The sequence below is a fragment of the Symphalangus syndactylus genome, chromosome 5 (genome assembly GCF_028878055.3).
Source record: "Symphalangus syndactylus isolate Jambi chromosome 5, NHGRI_mSymSyn1-v2.1_pri, whole genome shotgun sequence".
In the NCBI taxonomy this organism is placed as follows: Eukaryota; Metazoa; Chordata; class Mammalia; order Primates; family Hylobatidae; genus Symphalangus; species Symphalangus syndactylus.
In genome coordinates, this window is record NC_072427.2 from 78,067,071 (window position 1) to 78,088,041 (window position 20,971).

Below are 20,971 nucleotides of genomic sequence, written 5' to 3' on the forward strand. Positions count from 1 at the left end.
AGAAGTTTCATCATCTGTGTGATGAACCCCAGAAGCTTCATCATCGGGTTGGTGACTCCCAGAGGCTTCATCATCTGGCTGGTGAATCCCAGAAGCTTCATCAGCGGGGTTGTGCCTCTCAGAAGCTTCATCATCATTGGAGTGTTGAATCTCAGAAGCTTCATTACTGGGGTGGTGATTCCCAGAAGCTTCATAATCGGGGTGGTGACTCCCAGAGGATTCATCATCATTGGGGTGGTGACTCCCAGAAGCATCATCACTGTAGTGGTGCTTCCCAAAATCTTCATAATCGGGGTGACGACTCCCAGAAATTTCATCATAGGGGTGTTGATTCCCAGAAGCTTCATCCTCTGGGTAGTGACTCCCAGAATCTTCATCGTTGGGATTTTGACTCCCAGAATCTTCATCATCGGGATGGTGAATCCCTGAATCTTCATCATCAGGGTGTTGAATCCCAGAAGTTTCCTCATTGGGGAGGGGATTCCCAGAAGACTTATCATCGGGTTGGTGACTCCCAGAAGCTCCATCATCATCTGGGTGGTGACTCCCGAAATCTTCGTTATCAGGGCAGTGACTCGTAGAAGCTTCATCATCGTTTTGTTGACTCCCAGAAGCTTCATAATCATCGGGGTGGTGACTCCGAGAGTCTTTATCATTGGGTTGGTGAATCCCAGAAATTTCTTCATTGGGGTGATGAATCCCAGCAGCTTCGTCATCGGGTTGTTGACTCCAAGAGGCTTCATTATCGGGTTGTTGAATCACAGAAGCTACATCATTGGGGTGGTGACTCTCAGAAGTTTCATCATCGCTGTCGTGACTCTCAGAAACTTCATCATCGGGGTGGTGATTGAGACAAGCTTCATCATCGCGGTTTTGAATCCAAGAAGTTTCATCATCAGGGTGGTGACTCCCAGAATTTTCATCATCTGGGTGGTGATTCCCAGAAGTTTCATCATCGGGGTTGTGAATCCCAGAAATTTCATCATCAGGGTGTTGACTCCCAGAAGCTTCATCATCCTAGTGGTGTCCCCTAGAGGCTTCATCATCGGGTTCGTGATTCCCAGAAGCTTCATCATCCGGGTGGTGAATCCCAGAAACTTTGTCATCGCGGTGGTGAGTCTCAGAAGCTTCCTCATCGTGGTGGTGATTCCCAGAAACTTCAAAATCTTCGTGGTGACTCCCAGAAGCTTCATCATTGGGGTGGTGACTCCCAGAATCTTCTACATCAGGCTGTTGATTCTCAGAAGTTTCATCATCAGGGTGGTGACTCCCAGAAGTTTCATCATCAGTGTGGTGACTCCCAGAAGCTTTACTATCATCGGGGTGGTGATTCCCAGAAATGTCATGATCATCGGGGTGGTGAATACCTGCAGCTTCATCATCGAGGTGGTGATTACCTGAAGATTCATCATCGGCGTGGTGACTACCAGAAGTTTCATCAGGGTGGTGACTCCCAGAGGCTTCAACATCGTGTTGGTGATTCCCAGAAGCTTCATCATCGGGGTGTTCAATCCCAGAATATTCATCGTCAGGGTGGTGACTCCCAGAAGCTTCATCAATGGGGTGGTGTTTCCCAGAAGCTTCGTCATTGGGGATGGGACTCCCAGAAGATTCATCATGGCGGTGGTGAATCACAGAAGACTCATCATAGGGGTGGTGACTCTCAGACGCTTCATAATCACCGAGATGGTGAATCCCAGAAGCTTCATAAATGGGGTGGTGAATCCCAGAAGCTTCATCATCGTAGTGGTGAATCCCAGAGGCTTCATCATCGGTTTGGTGATTACCAGAAGCTTCATCATCTGGATGGTGATACCCAGAAGCTTTATCATCATCGGGGACATGACTTTCAGAAGCTTCATCTTCATTGGGGTGGTGACTACCAAAAGCTTCATCATCGGGGTGGTGACTCCCAGAATCTTCATAATCAGGGTGGTGATTAATAGAGGCTTCATCATCGGGTTGGTGATTCCCAGAAGCTTCATCATTGAGGTGGTGAACCCCAGAAGCTCCATCATCAGGGTGATGTCTCCCAGAAGCTTAATCATTGTGGTAGTGATTCCCAGAATCTTCATCATTGTTGTGTTGACACCCAGAACCTTCTTCATTGTGGTGTTGAATCCCACAAGCTTCATCATCGGGGTCGTCATTCCTAGAAGCTTAGTCATCGGGGTGGTGATTCCCAGAAAGTTCATCTTCGGGTTGGGGACTCCCAGAATCTTCATCATCATCGGGGTGGTGACCTCCAGAAGCTTCATCATCATCGGGGTGATGACTCCCAGAAGCTTCATCATCATCGCTCGGGTGACTCCCAGAAGCTTCATCATCATCAGGGTGGTGACTTCCAGAAGATTCATTATCATCAGGATGGTGACTCCCAGAAGCATCATCATCAGGTTCGTCCTTCCCAAAATCTTCATCATCAGGGTGGCATCTCCCAGAAGTTTCATCTTCGGGGTGTTCATTCCCAGAATCTTCATCATCAGGGTGGTGAATCCCAGTAGCTTCATCATCGGGGTTGTGACTATCAGAAGCTTCATCATCGGGTTGGTGACTCCCTGAAGTTTCATCATCAGAGTGATGATTCTCAGAAGCTTCATAATCGTTGTGGTGACTCCCAGAAGCTTCATCATCAGGGTGGTGATTCCCAGAAAGTTCATCATCGGGGTGGTGACTCTCAGAAGCTTCTTCATCATCTGGATGGTGACTCCCAGAAGCGTCATCATCATTGGGGAAGTGACTCCCTGAAGCTTCATCATCCTCGGGGTGTTGACTTCCTAAAGCTTCATCATCATCACAGTGGTGACTCCCAGAATCTTCATCATCATCGGAGTGGTTACTCCCAAAAGATTCATCATCATCGGGGTGGTGACTCCCAGAAGCATCATTATCGTGTTGGTGCTTCCCAAATCTTCCTCATCGGGGTGGCGACTCCCAGAAGTTTCATCATCAAGGTGTTGATTCCCAGAAGCTTCATCATCGGGTAGTGACTCCCAGATGTTTCGTCATCGGGGTTTTGACTCCCAGAAGCTTCATCATCGGGATGATGAATTGTAGAATATTCATCATTGGGGTGGAGAATCCCAGAAGCCTTATCATCATGGTGGTGACTCTCAGAAGCTTTATCATCATCAGGGTGTTGACTCAAAACCATCATCATCGGGGTGGTGATTCCCAGAATCTTCATCATCGGGGTGTTGACTCCCAGAAGCTTCATTGGGTTGGTGACTCCCAGTAGCTTCATCATTTGGGTGGTGATTCCCAGAAGCTTCATCATCGGGGTGGTGACTCCCAGAAGTTTTATCACTGTGGTGAATCCGAGAAGCTTCGTCATTGGTGTGGTGACTCACAGAAGCATCATCATCGTGGGGGTGGTGACTTCCTGAAGCTTCATTATCAGGGTGGTGATTCCCAGAAACTTAATCATCGTTGCAGTGATTCCCAGAAACTTCGTCATCAGGTTCTTGACTCCCAGAAGCTTCATCATCGGGGTGGTGACTCCGAGAATCTTAATCAATGGGATGGTGATTCCCAGAAAATTCATCTTCTGGGCAGGGACTCCCATAATCTTTGTCATCCTCCTGGTGGTGACTCCCAGAAGATTCATCCTCATCTGGGTGGTGACACCCGGAAGCTTCAGCATCATCGTCGTGATGACTCTCAGATACTTCATCATCATCAGGGTGGTGACTCCCAAAGGATTCATCATCATTGTAGTGGTGATTCCTAGAAGCTTCATCATCAGGGTGCTGACTCCCAAAAGATCATCATCGTTGTAGTGTTGATTCCTAGAAGCTTCATCATCGGGGTGGTTACTCCTAGAGGCTTCATCATCAGGATGTTGACTCCCAGAGCTTCATCATCGGGGTGGTGACTCCCAGAAGTTTCATTATTGGGGTGGTGTCTCTCTGAAGATTCATCATTGGCGTGGTGACTCCCAGAAGTTTCATCATCATCGTGGTGGTGACTGTCAGAAGTTTCATCATCATCGAGGAGGTGACTCCCAGAAGCTTCATCATCATAGGGGTGGTGATTCCCAGAAGATTCATAATAATCGAGGTGATGACTCCTAGAAGCATCATGATCCTGGTGGTGCTTCCCAAAGTATTCATCATCGGGGTGGCGACTCCCAGAAGTTTCATCATAGGGGTCGTGATTCCCAGAAGATTCATCATCGAGTAGGTGTCTCCCAGAAACTTCATCATTGGGATCTTGACTCCCAGCAGCTTCATCATCGGGGTGGTGAATCCCAGAATCTTCATCATCGGGGAGGTGATTCCCAGAAGCTTCATCATCGTTGTGGGGACTCCCAGAAGCCTCATCATCGGGGTGGTGACTCCCTGAAACTTCATCATCATCAGGGTGGTGACTCCTAGAAGCTTCATCATCTGGGTGGTGACCCACAGAACCTTCATCATTTGGGTGGTGTCTCCCAGAAGCTTCATCATCATCGTGGGGTGACTCCTAAAAGCTTCATCATCAATGGGGTGGTGACTCCCAGAAGCTTCTTCATCATCAAGGTGGTGACTCCCAGAAGATTCATCACCGAGATGGTGACTCCCAGAAGCATCATGAGCAGGGTGGTGCTTACCAAAATCTTCATCATTGGTATGGTGACTCCCAGAAATTTCATCATCAGGGTGGTGATTCCCAGAAGCTTCATAATCGGGGTGGTGACTCCCAGAAACTTCATCATCATTGTGGGGACTCCCAGAATCTTTGTCATTGAGGTGGTGACTCACAGAATCATCATCATCGGGTGGTGTCTCCAAGAAGCTTCATCATCATCGTGGGGGTGACTCCTAAAAGCTTCATCATCATCAGGGATGTGACTCCCAGAAGCTTCATCATCATCGCGTTGTTGACTCCCAGATTATTCATCCTCTGGGTGGTGAATCCTAGACGTTTCTTCATGGGGGTGATGAGTCCCAGAAGCTTCATCATCGGGTTATTGACTCCCATAAGCTTCATCATTGGGGTGGTGACTCCCAGATGTTCCATCATCGCGGTGGTGATTCCCAGAAGCTTCATCATCGGAGTGGTGATTCCTGAAATCTTCCTCATCTGGGTGGTGACTCCCAGAAGATTCATCATCTGGGTGGTAAATTCCAGAAGCTTCATCATCGGGGTCGTGACTCCTAGAGGCAACATCATCAGGGTGTTGACTCCCAGAAGCTTCATCATCTGGGTGGTGACTCCCAGAAGCTTCATTTTGGGGCGGTGAGTCTCTGAAGCTTCATCATTGGGGTGGTCACTCCCAGAAGCTTCATCATCAACATCATGGTGACTGACAGAAGTTTCATCATCATCGGGGTGTGACTCCCTGATGCTTCATCATCATCAGGGTGATGATTCCCAGAAGATTCATTATAATCGGGGTGGTGACTCCTAGAAGCATCATGATCATGGTGGTGCTTCCCAAAATATTCATCATCGGGTGGTGACTCCCAGAAGTTTCATCTTGGTGGTGATTCCCAGAACATTCATCATCGGATAGGTGTCTTCCAGAAGCTTCATCATCGGGGTTTTGACTCCCAGCAGCTTCATCATCAGGATGGTGAATCCCAGAATCTTCATCATCAGGGAGTTGATTCCCAGGAGCTTCATCATCGGTGTGGGGACTCCCAGAAGCCTCATCATCGGGGTGGTGCTTCCCAGAAGCTTCATCATCATTGGGGTGCTGACTCCCAGAAGCTTCGTCATCAGGGTGGTGAATCACAGAAACTTCATCATCAGGGAGGTGATTCCCAGAAGCTTCATCATCGGTGTGGGGACTCCCAGAAGCCTCATCATCGGGGTGGTGACTCTCAGAAGCTTCATCATCATCGGGGAGCTGACTCCCAGAAGCTTCGTCATTGGGGTGATGACTCACAGAACATTCATCATTTGGTTGGTGTCTTCCAGAAGCTTCATCATCATCATGGGGTGACTCCTAAAAGCTTCATCATCATCAGGATGGTGACTCCCAGAATCTTCATCATCATCAGTGTAGTGACTCCCAGAATCTTCATCATCATCATGGTGGTGACTGCCAGAATATTATTCATCCCGGTGGTGAATCCTAGAAGTTTCTTCATCAGGGTGATGAATCCCAGAAGCTTCATCATCGGGTTGTTGAGTCCCAGAGGCTTCATCATTGGGGTGTTGAATCCCAGAAGCTTCGTCATTGGGGTAGTGACTCTCAGAAGCTTCATCATCGTCGTGGTGGAGACTCCCAAAAGTTTCATCATCAACGTGGTGATTCCGAGAAGCTTCATCATTGTTGTGGTGACACCCAGAAGCTTCATCATCCGGGTGGTGACTCCCAAAAGCTTCATCATCAGGTTGGTGAATCCCAGAAACTTCATCGTCCTGGTGGTAACTCTGAGAAGCTTCATCACCAGTGTTTTGAATCCCAGAAACTTCATAATCAGGATGATGACCCCCATAAATTTCATCATCGCTTTGAGGACTCCCAGAAGCTTCTTCATCATCAGGGTGCTGACTCCCAGAAGCTTCGTCATCCTGGTGGTGACTCCTAGCAGCTTCATCTTCGTCGGGGTGGTGACTCCCAGAAGTTTCATCATCATTTGGGTGGTGATTCCTAGAAGCTTCATTATCGAGTTGGTGAATCCCAGAAGCTTTATCATCGGGGTGGTGACTCCCAGAAATTTCATCATTGGGGTGGTGACTCCCAGCAGCTTTATCATTGGGGTGGTGACTCCCAGAAGCTTCATCATCAGGGTAGTGACTCCCAGAAGTCTCAACATCAGGTAGTGATTCCCAGAGGCTTCATCTTCATCGGGGTAGTGACTCCCAGAAGCTTCATCATCATCTGCGTGGTGAATCCCAGAAGATTTATCATTGGGGTGGTGAATCCCAGAAGTTTCATCATCGGTGTGGTGAGTCCCAGAGTCTTCATCATTGTGGTGTTGTCTCCCAGAAGATTAATCGTCATCGGGTTGGTGACTCCCAGAACTTCATCCTCGGGATCGTTACTCCAAGAAGCTTTATCATTGGGGTTTTGACTACCAGAAGCTTCATCGTCAAAGGTTTGGTGACTTCCAGAAGCTTCATCATCGTGATGATGATTCCCAGAAGCTTCATCATCGGGGTGGTGATACTCTGAAGTTTCATCATCGGTGCAGTGATTACCAGAAGATTCATCATCGTTGTGCTGACTCCCAGAAGCTTCAGCATCGGGATGGTGACTCCCAGAAGCTTCATCATCGGCGTGGTGATTCCCAGAAGCTTCATCATCGCAGTGGTGATTCCCAGAAACTTCATCATAGGCATGATGATTACGAGAAGTTTCATCATCAGGGTTTTGACTCCCAGAAGTTTCATCATCTTCACGTTGGTGACTCCCAGAAGCTTCATCATCGGGTTGGTGTCTCCCAGAAGCTTCATCATCGGGTTGGTGTCTCCCAGAAGCTTCATCATCGGGGTTCTGACTCCCAGCAGCTTCATCATCGGGGTGTTGAATCCCAGAGTCTTCATCATTGGGGAGGTGATTCCCAGAAGCTTCATCATCGGTGTGGGGACTTGCAGCAGCCTCATAATTATGGTATTGCCTCCCAGAAGCTTCATCATCATTGGGGTGGTTACTCCCCGAAGCTTCATCATCGGGGTGGTGACTGACAGAACCTTAGTCATTGGGGTGGTGTCTCCTAGAAGCTTCATCATCATCAAAGGGTGGATGACTCCTAAAAGCTTCATCATCATCGGGGTGGTGACTCCCAGAAGCTTTATCATCATTGGGGTGGTGACTCCCAGAATCTTCATCATCATTGCGGTGGTGACTCCCAGAATATTCATCGTCTGGTTGGTGAATCCTAGAAGTTTCATCATCGGGGTGATGAATCCCAGAAGCTTCATCATCTGGTTGGTGACTCTCAGAGGCTTCATCATCAGGGTGTTGAATCCCAGAAGCTTCATCATCGTGGTGTTGACTCTCAGAAGCTTCATCATCATGGTGGTGGAGACTCCCAGAAGTTTCATCATCAGGGTGGTGATTCCCGAAAGCTTCGTCATCATTGTGGTGACAACCAGAAGCTTCATCATTGGGGTGGTGAATCCCAAAAGCTTCATCATCGGTTTGGTGAATCCCAGAAACTTCATCATCCTGGTAGTGACACCGAGAAGCTTCATCATCAGTGTTTTCAATTCCAGAACCTTCACCATGTGGGTAATGACTCCCACAATTTTCATCATCACGGTAATGACTCCCAGAATCTTCTTCATCATCAGGGTGTTGACTCCCAGAAGCTCCTTCATCGGGGTGGTGACTTCCAGAAGCTTCATCTTCGTCAGGGTGGTGATTCCCAGAAGCTTCATCATCATCTGGTTGGTGAGTCCCAGAAGCTTCATCATCGGCGTGGTGACTGCCAGAAACTTTATCATCGGTGTGGTGACTCCCGGAAGCTTCGTCATCGGGGTAGTGACTCCCAGAAGCTTCATCCTCATCTGAGTCGTGACTCAAATAAGATTTATCATTGGGATGGTGATTCCCAGAAGCTTCATCATCGGGTTGGTGACTCCCAGGACTTCATCATCGGGGTGGTGAATCCCAGAAGCTTCATCATCACAGTGGTGATTCCCAGGAACTTCATCATCGGGGTGATGATTCCAAGAAGTTTCATCATCGGGGTTTGGACTCTCAGAAGCTTCTTCATCTTCAGGTTGGTGACTGCCAGAGGCTTCATCATCATCGTGGTGGTTACTCCCAGAAGCTTCATCATCGTCGGGGTGGTAATTCCCAGAAGCTTCATCATCATCTTGGTGGTGACTCCCAGAAGCTTCATCATCATTGGGATGGTGACTCCCAGATTCTTCATCATCATCGGGGTAGTGATTCCCAGAAGAATCAACATCTTCGTGGTGGTGACTCCCAGAAGCATCATGATCAGGGTGGTGCTTCCCAAAATCTTCATCATCAGGGTGGCGACTCTCAGAAGTTTCATCATAGGGCTGGTGATTCCCAGATGCTTCGTCATCGCGGTGGTTGCTCCCAGAAGTTTCGTCATCAGTGTGATTACTCCCAGAATCTTCATCATTGGGGTGGGGACTCCAAGAAACTTCCTCATCACTGTTGGGACGCCCAGAAGTTTAATCATCCGGGTGGTGACTCCCAGAAGCTTCATCATCGCGGTGATGACTCACAGAACTTTTATCGCGGGGGTGGTGTCTCCCAGAAGCTTTGCCATCATTTGGGGGGTGGACTCCTAGAAGTTTCATCATCATCAGGGTGTTGACTCCCTGAAACTTCATAGTCATCAGTGTGGACACTCACAGAATTTTCATCCTCAATGCGGTGGTGACTCCCATAATCTTCATCACGGGATTGCTGAATCCTAGAACTTTCATCATTGGGGTGATGAATTCCAGAAGCTTCTTCATCAGGTTGGTGACTCCCAGAGGCTTCATCATCGGGGTGGTGACTCTCAGAAGCTTCCTCGTAATCACGATGGAGACTCCCAGAAGCTTGCTCTTCGGGGTGATGACTCCTAGAAGCTTCATTATCGTCACGGTGGTGACTCCCAGAAGCTTCATCAGAATTGTGTGGTGACTCCCAGAAGCTTCATCATTGGGGTGGTGACTCCCAGAAGTTTCATGATCGGGGCAGTGTCTCCCAGAAGTTTCAACATCGGGGTAGTGATGCCCAGAAGCTTCATCATCATGAGGGTGGTAACTCACAGAAGCTTCATCATCGGATTGGTGCCTCCCAGAAGCTTCATTATCATTGGGATGGTGACTCCCAGAAGCTTCATTATCATTGGGGTGGTGACTCCTAGAAGCTTCATCATCATCAGGCTGGTGACTCATAGTAGATTCATCATCATGGAGGTGGTGACTCCCAGAAGCATCATGAACAGGGTGGTGCTTCCCAAAATCTTCATCATCGGTGTGGTGACTCCCAGAAATTTCATCATCAGGTTGGTGATTCCCAGAAGCTTCATCATCAGGGTTGTGACTCCCAGAGAATTTGTGATCGGATTGGTGACTCAGAGAACCATCATCATTGGGGTGGTGTCTCCCAAAAGCTTCATCATCATCTGGGGGGTGACTCCTAAAAGCTTCATCTTCATCGGAGTTGTGACTCCAAGAAGCTTCATCATCATCAGGGTGGTGACTCCCAGAATATTCATCATCATCGCTTTGGAGACTCCCAGAATATTCATCAGTGGGGTGGTGAATCCTAGAAGTTTCATCATCGGGGAGATGAATCCCAGAAGCTTCATCATCGGGTTGGTGACTCCCAGAAGATTCATCATCGAGGTGTTGAATCCCAGAAGCTTCATCTTTGGGGTGGTGACTCTCACAAGCTTCATCATCATCGCGGGGAGACTCCCAGAAGTTTCATCGGGGTGGTGATTCCAGAAACTTGGTCGTCCTTGTGGTGACTCCCAGAAGCCTCATCATCAGTGTGGTGACTCTGACAAGTTTCATCATCGTGTTGGTGAATCCCAGAAACTTCAACATCCGGATGATGACTTCGAGAGGCTTCATCATCATCAGGGTGGTGACTCCCAGAAGCTTCGTCGTCATCAGGGTGGTGACTACCAGAAGATTCATCATCATCGTGATGGTGACTCCCGGAAGCATCATGATCAGGGTGGTGATTCCCAAAATCTTCATCATCGGGGTGTCGACTCCGAGAAGCTTCATCATCGGGGTGTTGAATCCCAGAAGCTTCCTCATCAGGGTGGTGACTCCCAGAATCTTCATCATCAGTGTGTTGACTCCCAGAAGCTTCATCATCAGGATGGTGAATCCCAGAATCTTCATCATTGGGTTGGTGACACCCAGAAGATTCATGATCAGTGTTGGGATGCCCAGAAGCCTCATCATCGGGGTGGTGACTCCCAGAAATTTCATCATCAGTGTGTTGACTCCCAGAAGCTTCATCATCGGGATGATGAATCCCAGAATCTTCATCATCGGGGTGGTGACTCCCAGAAGCTTCATGATCGGTTTTGGGACGCCCAGAAACCTCATCATTGGGGTGGTGACTCCCAGAAACTTTGTCATCGGGGTGGTGACTCACAGAACCTTTATCACTGAGGTGGTGTCTCCCACATGCTTTGCCATCATTTGGGGGGTGACTCCGAGAAGCTTCATCATCATTGGGGTGTTGACTCCCAGAAACTTCATAATCATAGGGGTGGACACTCACAGTATTTTCATCAACAACTCTGTGGTGATTCCCATAATTTTCATCATGGGATTGCTGAATCCTAGAACTTTCATCATCGGGGTGATGAATCCCAGAAGATTCTTCATCAGATTGGTGACTCCCAGAGGCTTCATCATCGGCGTGGTGAATCCCAGAGGCTTCATCATCGGGGTGGTGACTCTCAGAAGCGTCATCATCATTGTAATGGAGACTCCCAGGAGCTTCATCATTGGGGTGGTGATTCCCAGAAGATTCATAATAGCAGTGGTGACTCCCAGAAGATTCATCATCGGGATGGTGACTCCCAGAAATTTCATCATCAGTGTTTTTGAATCCCAGAAGCTTCCTCATCAGGGTGATGACCGCCATAATTTTCAACATCATGGTGATGACTGCCAGAAGCTTCTTCATCATCAGGGTGGTGACTCCCAGAAGCTTCGTCATCGGGGTGATGACTCTCAGAAGCTTCATTATCTTCGGGGTGGTAACTCCCAGAAGCTTCATCAGAATCTGGTGGTGACTCTCAGAAGCTTCATTATCTTCGGGGTGGTAACTCCCAGAAGCTTCATCAGAATCGGGTGGTGACTCCGAGAAGTTTCAACATCGGGGTAGTGACCTCCAGAAGCTTCATCATCATAAGGGTGGTGACTCCCAGAAGCTTCATCATCATCAGGACGGTGACTCCCAGAAGCTTCATCATCATCGGGATGGTGACTCCCAGAAGCTTCATCATTATCAGGGTGGTGACTCCCAGAAGCTTCATCATCATCAGGCTGGTGACTTCCACTAGATTGATCATCATCGAGATGGTGACTCCCAGAAGCATCATGATCATGGTGTTGCTTCCCAAAATCTTCATCATCAGTTTGGCGATTCCCAGAAATTTCATCATCAGGGTGATGATTCCCCGAAGCTTCATAATCGGGGTGGTGACTCCCAGAAGCATCATGATCAGGGCGGTGCTCCCCAAAATCTTCATCATCAGGGTGGCGACTCCCAGAAATTTCATCAGTGTGATGACTCCCCGAAGCTTCGTAATCGGGGTGGTGACTCCCAGGATGTTCATCATCAGGGTGGTTACTCCCAGAAACATTGTCTTCGGAGTGGTGACTCACAGAACCATCATCATTGGGGTGGTATCTCCCAGAAGCTTCATCATCATCTGGGGGGTGACTACTAAAAGCTTCATCATCATCAGGGTTGTAACTCCAAGAAGCTTCATCATCATCAGGGTGGTGACTCACAGAATCTTTATCATCATCACTTTGGAGAATCTCAGAATATTCATCATCGGGGTGGTGAATCCTAGAAGTTTCATCATCGGGGAGATGAATCCCAGAAGCTTCATAATCGGGTTGGTGATTCCCAGCAGCATCATCATCGAGGTATTGAATCCCAGAAGCTTCATCTTCGGGGTGGTGACTCTGAGAAGCTTCATCATTGGGGTGATGATTCCAGAAACTTCATCATCGTTGTGGTGACTCCCAGAAGCCTCATCATCAGTGTGGTGACTCCAAAAGCTTCATCATCGCGTTGGTGAATCCCAGAAACTTCAACATCCGGGTGGTGACTCCAAGAAGCTTCATCATCATCAGTTTGGTGACTCCCAGAAGCTTCGTCATCATCGGGGTGGTGACTCCCAAAAGATTCATCATCATCGGGGCGGTGACTCCCAAAGCATCATGATCAGGGCGGTGCTTCCCAAAAACTTCATCATCGGGGTGTCGACTCCCAGAAGCTTCATCATTGGGGTGGTGATTCCCAGAAGCCTCATCATCGGGGTGGTCAATCCAAGAAGCTTCATCATCGGGGAGGTGAATCTCAGAATCTTCATTATCAGGGTGGTGACTCCCAGAATCTTCATCATTGGTGTGTTGACCACCAGAAGCTTCATCATCGGGGTGTTGAATCCCAGAATCTTAGTCATCGGGGTGGTGACTCCCAGAAGCTTGGTCATCATCAGGGTGGTGACTCCCAAAAGATTCATCATCATCGAGGTGGTGACTCCCAGAAGCATCATGATCAAGGAGATGATTCCCAAATTCTTCATCATCGGGGTGTCGACTCCCAGAAGCTTCATCATTGGTATGGTGATTCCCAGAAGCTTCATCACCGGGGTGGTGACTCCCAGAATCTTCATCATCAGTGTTTTGACCACCAGAAGCTTCATCATTGGGGTGGTGACTCCCAGAAGCTTCATCATAAGTGTGGGAACTCCCAGAAGCCTCATAATTGGGGTTGTAACTCCCAGAAGCTTCATCATCATTGGGGTGGTGACTCCCAGAAGATTTGTTATCGGGGTGGTGACTCACTGAACCTTCATCATTAGTGTGGTGTCTCTCAGAAGCTTCATCATCATTGGGGAGGTGACTCCTAGAAGCTTCGTCATCATCAAGGTGTTGACTCCCAGAAACTTCATCATCATCTGGGTGGATACTCCCAGAATCTTCATCATCATCGTGGTGGTGACTCCTACAATCTTCATCATGAGATTGGTGAATCCTAGAAGTTTCATCATCGGGGTGATGAATCCCAGAAGCTGCATCATCGGGTTGGTGACTCCCAGAGGCTTCATCATTGGGATGGTGAATCCCAGAAGCTTCATCATCACAGTGGTGATTCCCAGAAATTTCATCATCGGGGTGATGATTCCGGGAAGTTTCATCATCGGGGTTTGGACTCCCAGAAGTTTCATCAATGGGATGTTTGATCCCAGAATCTTCATCATCATGGTGGTGACTCCAACAAGCTTCATCATCGGTGTGGGGAATCCCAGAAGCCTCATCGGTGTGGTGATTCCCAGAAGCTTCATCATCATCAGGGTGGTTACTCCCAGAAACTTCGTCATGGGAGTGGTGAATCCCAGAAGTTTCATCATCGAGATGATGAATCCCAGAAGCTTCATCATCAGGATGGTGACTCCCAGAGGCTTCATCATCGGTTTGGAGAATACCAGAAGCTTCATCATATTGGTGGTGACTCTCATAATCTTCATCACCATTGTGGTGGTTACTCCCAGATGCTTCGTCATTGGAGTGGTGATTCTGAGATGCTTCATCATCGTTGTGTTGACTCACAAATGCTTCATCATCGCGGTGGTGACTCCCAGAAGCTTCTTTTTCAGGGTGGTTACTCCCAGATGCTTCATAATCGGGGTGGTGACTCCCAGAAACTTCATCATCGGTGTGGTGATTCCGATAAGCTTCATCATGGGGGATATGAATCCCAGAAGCTTCATCATCTGGGAGGTGACTCCCATAATATTCATCATCATGGTGATGACTCCCAGAAGCTTCTTCATCAGCAGGGTGGTGACTCCCAGAACCTTCATCATCGGGTTGGTGAATTCCAGAAGCTTCATCATCAGGGTGGTGACTCCCAGAAGCTTCAGCATCGGAGTGGTGACACCCAGAAATTTCTTCATCATGGTGGTGACTCTCAGAAATTTCATCATCGGTGTAGTGACTCCCATAAGCTTCTTCATCAGGGTAGTGAGTCCCAGAAACTTCATCATCATCAGGGTGGTGACTCCAAGAAGTTTCGTCATTGGGGTGATGACTCCCAGAAACTTCGTCATCATCAAGATGGTGACTCTGAGAAGCTTCATTATCATCTGGGTGGTGTCTCCCAGAAGCTTCATCATTGTGGTGGTGATTCTCTGAAACTTCATCATTGGGGTGGTGATTCCCAGAAGCTTCATCATTGCGGTGGTGAATCCTAGAAGCTTCATCGTCGGGTTGTTGACACTCAGAAGCTTCACCATCATCGGGGTGGTGACTCCCTGTAGCTTTGTCAACAGGATGTTGATTCCCAGAAGCTTCATCATCATTGTAGTGACTCCCAAAAGCTTCATCATTGGGGTGGTGACTCCCAGAAGCTTCATCATTAGGTTGGTGATTCCCAGAAACTTCATCATCGGGGTGGTGAGTCTGAGAAGCTTCATCATCGTGGTGTTGACTCCCAGAAGCTTCATCATCTTCATAGTGCTGTCACCCAGAAGCTTCACCATCATCGTGGTGTTTACTCCCAGAATCTTCGTCATCATTGGCGTGGTGACACTGAGAAGCTTCATTATCATTGGGGTCATGACTCCCAAAGCTTTCATCATCATCAGGGTGGTGACTCCCAGAAGCTTAGTCATCATCAGGGTGGTGATTCACAAAAGATTCATCATCATCTGGATGTTGACTCCCTGAAGCTTCATCATCATGGTGATGATTCGGTGAAACTTCATCATCGCTGTTGTGACTCACAGAAGCTTCATCATTGGGGTGGTGATTCCCAGAAGCTTCTTCGTCGGGGTGGTTACTCCCAGAATATTCATCACCATCGTGGTGTTGATTCACAGATGCTTGGTCATCATTGGGGTGGTGACTCCCAGAAGCTTCATCATCGTCAGTGTGGTGAGTCCCAGAAACATCATGATTGGGGTTGTGATTCTCAAAGTCTTCATCATCGGGGTGGCGACTCCCAGAAGTTTCATCATCCGGGTGGTGATTCCCAGAAGCTTTATCATCGGGGTGGTGACTCCCAGAAGCTCCATCATCGGGGTTTTGACTCCCAGAATCTTCATCATCTTCGAGGTGGAGACTCCGAGAAGCTTCCTCATCAGCGGGGTGGTGACTCCCAAAAGCTTCATCATCATCGGGGTGGTGACTCCCAGAAGATTCATCATCATCGGGGTGGTGACTCCCAGAAGCTTCTTCCTCAGGGTGGTGACTCCCAGAAGCTCCATCTTGGTGGTGGTGAATCCCAGAAGCTTCATCATCGGGGTGGTGACTCTCAGAATCTTCTTCATCATCGGAGTGTTGACTCCCTGAAGCTTCATCATCGGGGTGGTGATCCCCAGAAGCATCATCATCGTTGTGATTAGTCCAAGAAGCTTCATCATCGGGGTGGTGATTCCCAGAAGCTTCATCATCGGGGTGGTGACTCTCAGAAGCTTCATCATCTGAGTGGTGATTCCCAGAAACTTCATCATCGGGGTGGTGATTCCGAGAAGCTTCATCATCAGGGTTGTGACTCCCAGAAGCTTCATCATCTTCAAGATGGAGACTCCCAGAGGCTTCATCGTCATTGGGGAGGTGACTCCCAGAAGCTTCATCATGATCGGTGTGGTGAATCCCAGAAGCTTCATCATCATCAGGGTGGTAAATCTCAGAAGCTTCATCAACATAGGGGTGGTGACTCCCAGAAGTTTCATCATCCTTGGGATGGTGATTACCAGAAGATTAAGCATTATCTGGGTAGTGAGCCCCAAAATCATCATCAGGGGAGTGGTGTTTTCCAAAATCTCCATCATCGGAGTGGTGACTCCCAGAAGTTTCATCATCGGGGTGATGATTCCCACAATCTTCATCATCGGGTGGTGACATCCAGAAGCTTCATCAATGGTGTGTTGACTTCTGGAAGCTTCATCATCGGGATGGTGAATCCCAGAATCTTCATCATCGGGGTGGTGACTTCCAGAAGCTTCATCATCATTGGAATGGAGACTTCCAGAAGCTTTCTCATCGAGGTGGTGACTCACAGAAGCTTCATCGTTGGGGTGGTGTCTAAATGAAGCTTCGTCATCAACGGGGTGGTGACTCTCAGTAGATTCATCATCTTCAGGGTGGTGACTTCCAAAAGCTTCATCATTATCCTGTTGGTGACTCCCAGTACATTCATCATGAGGATGGTTTATCCCAGAAGTTTCATCATTGGGATGATGAATCCCAGAAGCTTCAACATCTGGTTGTTCACGCCCAGAAGCTTCATCATCAGTGTGGTGAATCCCAGAATCTTCATCATTGTGGTGGTGAATCTGAGACGCTTCATCATCATCGCTGTGTTGACTCCCAGAAGCTTCATCATCGGGGTGGTGATTCCCAGATGCTTCATCATCGTTTTGGTGACACACAGAAGCTTCGTCATCTGGGTGGTGAATCCCAGAAGTTTCATCATTGGGGTGGTGATTCCGAGAAGCTTCATCACCGGGGTTATGAATCCCAGAAGCTTCAACATCTGGGTGGTGACTCCCATAATTTTCATCATCACGGTGGTGACTCCCAGGAGCTTCTTCATCATCAGGTTGGTGACTCCCAGAAGCTTCAGCAAAGGGCTGGTGACTCCCAGAATCTTCATCATCGTCGGGTGGTGATTCCCAGAATCTTCATCATCATCAGTGTGGTTACTCTCAGGAGCATCATCATTGGGGGTGTGACTACCAAAAGCTTCATCATCGCGGTTGTGTTTCACAGAATCTTCATCATTGGGGTGGTGACTCCCAGAAGCTTCATCATCGGGGTGGTGTCTTCCAGAAGGTTCATCGTCATCAGGGTGGTGACTCCAAGAAGCTTCATCTTTATTTGGGTGGTGACTCTCAGAAGCTTCATCATCGTGGTGGTGACTCCCAGAGGCTTTATTATCATCTGGGTGGTGACTCCCAGAATCTTCATCATCGGGGTGGTGAATCCCAGAAGCTTCATCATTGGGGTGGTTGCTCTCAGAAGCTTCATCATCGGAGTGGTGACTCCCAGGGGATTCATCATCAGGATTGTTGTTCCCAGAAGCTTCATCACCGGGTTGGTGACTCCCAGAAGCTTCATCATCGGGGTGGTGACTCCCAGAAACATCATCATCTGAGTGTTGATTCTCAGAAGATTCCTCATCAGGGTGGTGACTCCCAGAAGCTTCATCATCGTGGTGGTGACTCCCAGAAGCTTTATCATCATCGTGGTCGTGACTCCCAGAAGCTTCTTCATCATCGGGGTGGTGACTAACAGCAGCTTCATCATCGGGATGGTGATTCCCAGAGGATTCATCATCATCAGGTGGTGGCTCCCAGAAGTATCATCAGCGGAGTGGTGCTTCACAAAATCTTCATTATCGCCGTGGTGACTCCCAGAAGTTTCATCAATGTTGTGGTGATTCCCAGAAGCTTCATCATTGGGTGGTGACACCCAGAAGCTTCATCATCGCGGTGGTGATTCTCACATGCTTCATCAATGGGGTGGTGATTCCCAAAAGCTTTGTCATCAGGTTGGTGCCTCCCAGAAGCTTCATCATTGGAGTGGTGACTTCTAGAAACTTTATCATTGGGGTGGTGATTCTCAGAAGATTCATCATCGGGGTGGTGAATCACAGAAGCTTCCTCATGGTGGTGGTGAATCCGAGAAGCTTCATCATCATCGTGTTGGGGATTTCCAGAAGTTTCATCATCATCGTGATCTTGAATCCCAGAAGCTTCATCGTCATCAGGGTGGTGCCTCGCTGAAGGTTCAACTGGGTGGTGATTCCCAGAAATTAGTCATCGTTGTGGTGACTCCTCGAAGCTTCATCATCGGGGTGGTGACTTCCAGAAGGTTCATAATCATGGTGGTGACTCTCAGAAGCTTCATCATCATTGGCGTGGTGACTCCCTGAATTTTCATCATCGGGGTGTTGATTCCCAGAAGGTTCATCATCGTTGTGGTGACACCCAGAATCTTCATCATAGGGGTGGTGATTCCCTGAAACTTCATAGTCAGGGTGGTGACTCCAAGATGCTTCATCATTGGGGTTTTTACTACCAGAAGCTTCATCATCTTCGAGATGGGGACACCCAGAAACTTCATCATCATCGGGGTGGTGACTCCCAGTAGCTTCATCGTCATCAGTGTTCTGAATCCCAGAAGATTCATCATCATTGGGGTGGTGACTCCCAGAAGCTTTATCATCTTAGGGGTGGTGTCTCCCAGATGCTTCATCATCATCAGGGTGGTGACTATCAGAAGCTTCATCATCATCGGGGTCATGATTCCCCGAAGCTTCATCATTGGGGTGGTGATTCCCAGAAGCTTCATCATTGCAGTGGTGAATCCCAGAAGCTTCATCATTGGGCTGGCGAAACCCAGAAGCCTCATCATCATCAGGGTGGTGACTCCCTGAAGCTTCATCAACTGGGTGGTGATTCCCAGAAGCTTAATCATCATTGTGGTGACTCCCTGAAGCTTCATCATCGGGGTTGTGATTTCCAGAAGCTTCGTAATTGTGGTTGTGAGTCTCCAAAGCTTCATCATCATCACTGTGGTGACTCCCTGAAGTTTCTTCATCAAATTGGTGATTCCCAGAAGCTTCATCATCAGGTTGGTGACTCCCAGAAACTTCATCACCGTTGTGGTGACTCCCAGAATCTTTGTCATCAAAATGGTGACTCACAGAAGCCTCATCATCATCAGAGTGGTGACTCTCAGAAGCTTCATCATCATCGAGTTGGTGATTCCCAGAAGCTTCATAATCTTCGTGATGGTGACTCCCAGAAGTTTCATCATCATCAGGGTGGTGACTGCCTCAAGATTCATCATCAGGCTGGTGATTCCCAGGAGCTTCATCATCATTGTGGTGATTCTCAGAAGCTTCATCATCGGTGTGTTGACGACCAGAAGCTTCATCATCGGGGTGGTAACTCCCAGAAGCTTCATCATCGGGGTGGTGATTCCCAGAAATTTCATCATCTCAGTGGTGACTATGAGAAGCTTCATCATTGGGTTTATGGCTCCCAGAAGCTTCATCATCCTTGAGGTGGAGACCCCCAGGAGCTTAATCATCATTGAGATGGTGACTCCAAGAAGCTTCATTATCAGGGTGGTTGCTCCAAGAAGCTTCGTCATAATTGGGGTGGTGACTCACAGAAGCTTCATTATCGTTCGTTAGGTGACTCCCAGAAGTTTCATCATCATCTGCGTGGTGAGTCCCAGTAGCTTCGTCATCATCGGGGTGGTGACTCCCAGAAGATTCATCATCATCTGGTTAGTAATTCCCAGAACTTCATCCTCGGGGTGTTGAGTCCCAGAAGCTCTATCATTGGCATTTTGACTCCCGGAAGCTTCATCATCATCAGGGTGATGACTCCCAGTAGCTTCATCATCGGGGTGGTGATTCCCAGAACCTTCATCCTCAGGGTTGTGATTCCCTGAAGCTTCATCATCAGAGTGGTGATTCCCAGAGGCTTCATCATCGTTATGGTGTCTCCCAGAAGCTTCCGCATTGAAGTGGTGACTCCCAAATCTTCATCATCATTGGGGTGGTGACTCGCAGAAGATGCATCATCTGGGTTGTGACTCCCAGAAGCATCACAATAAGGGTGGTGCTTCCCAAAATCTTCATCATCGGCGTGGGGACTCCCAGAAGCATCATCAGATTGGTGACTCCCAGAAGCTTCATCATCAATGGTTTGTTACTCCAAGAAGCTTCGTCATCAGGGTGGTTACACACAGAACTTTCATCATTGAGGTGGTGTCTCCCAGAAACTTCGTCATCATTGGGGGATGACTTCTAGATGCTTCATCATAATCGGGGTGGTGACTTCCAGAAGATTCACCATCATCTGTATGGAGACCCCCAGAATGTTCATCATCATCGCGGTGCTGATTCCCAGAATCTTTATCATCGGGGTGGTGAATCCTAGAAGTTTCATCATCAGAGTGAGGAATCCCAGAAGCTTCAACATCGGGTTGGTGACTCCCAGAGGCTTCATCATCAGGGTGGTGAATCCCAGAAGCTTCATCATCGGGGTGTTGACTCTCAGAAGCTTCATCATCATCATGGTCGAGACTCCCAGAAGCTACATCATCGGGGTGGTGATTCCCAGAAGCCTCATAATCGGGGTGGTGATTCCCAGAAGCTTCATTTTCGGGCTGGTGACTAACAGAAGCTTCATCATCGGGGTTGTGATTCCCAGAAACTTCATCATCGAGGTAATGACTCTGGGAAGCTTCATTATGAGGGTGGTGACTCACGTAATTTTCATCATCATGGTGATGACTCCCAGAAGACTCTTCATTATCAGGGTGG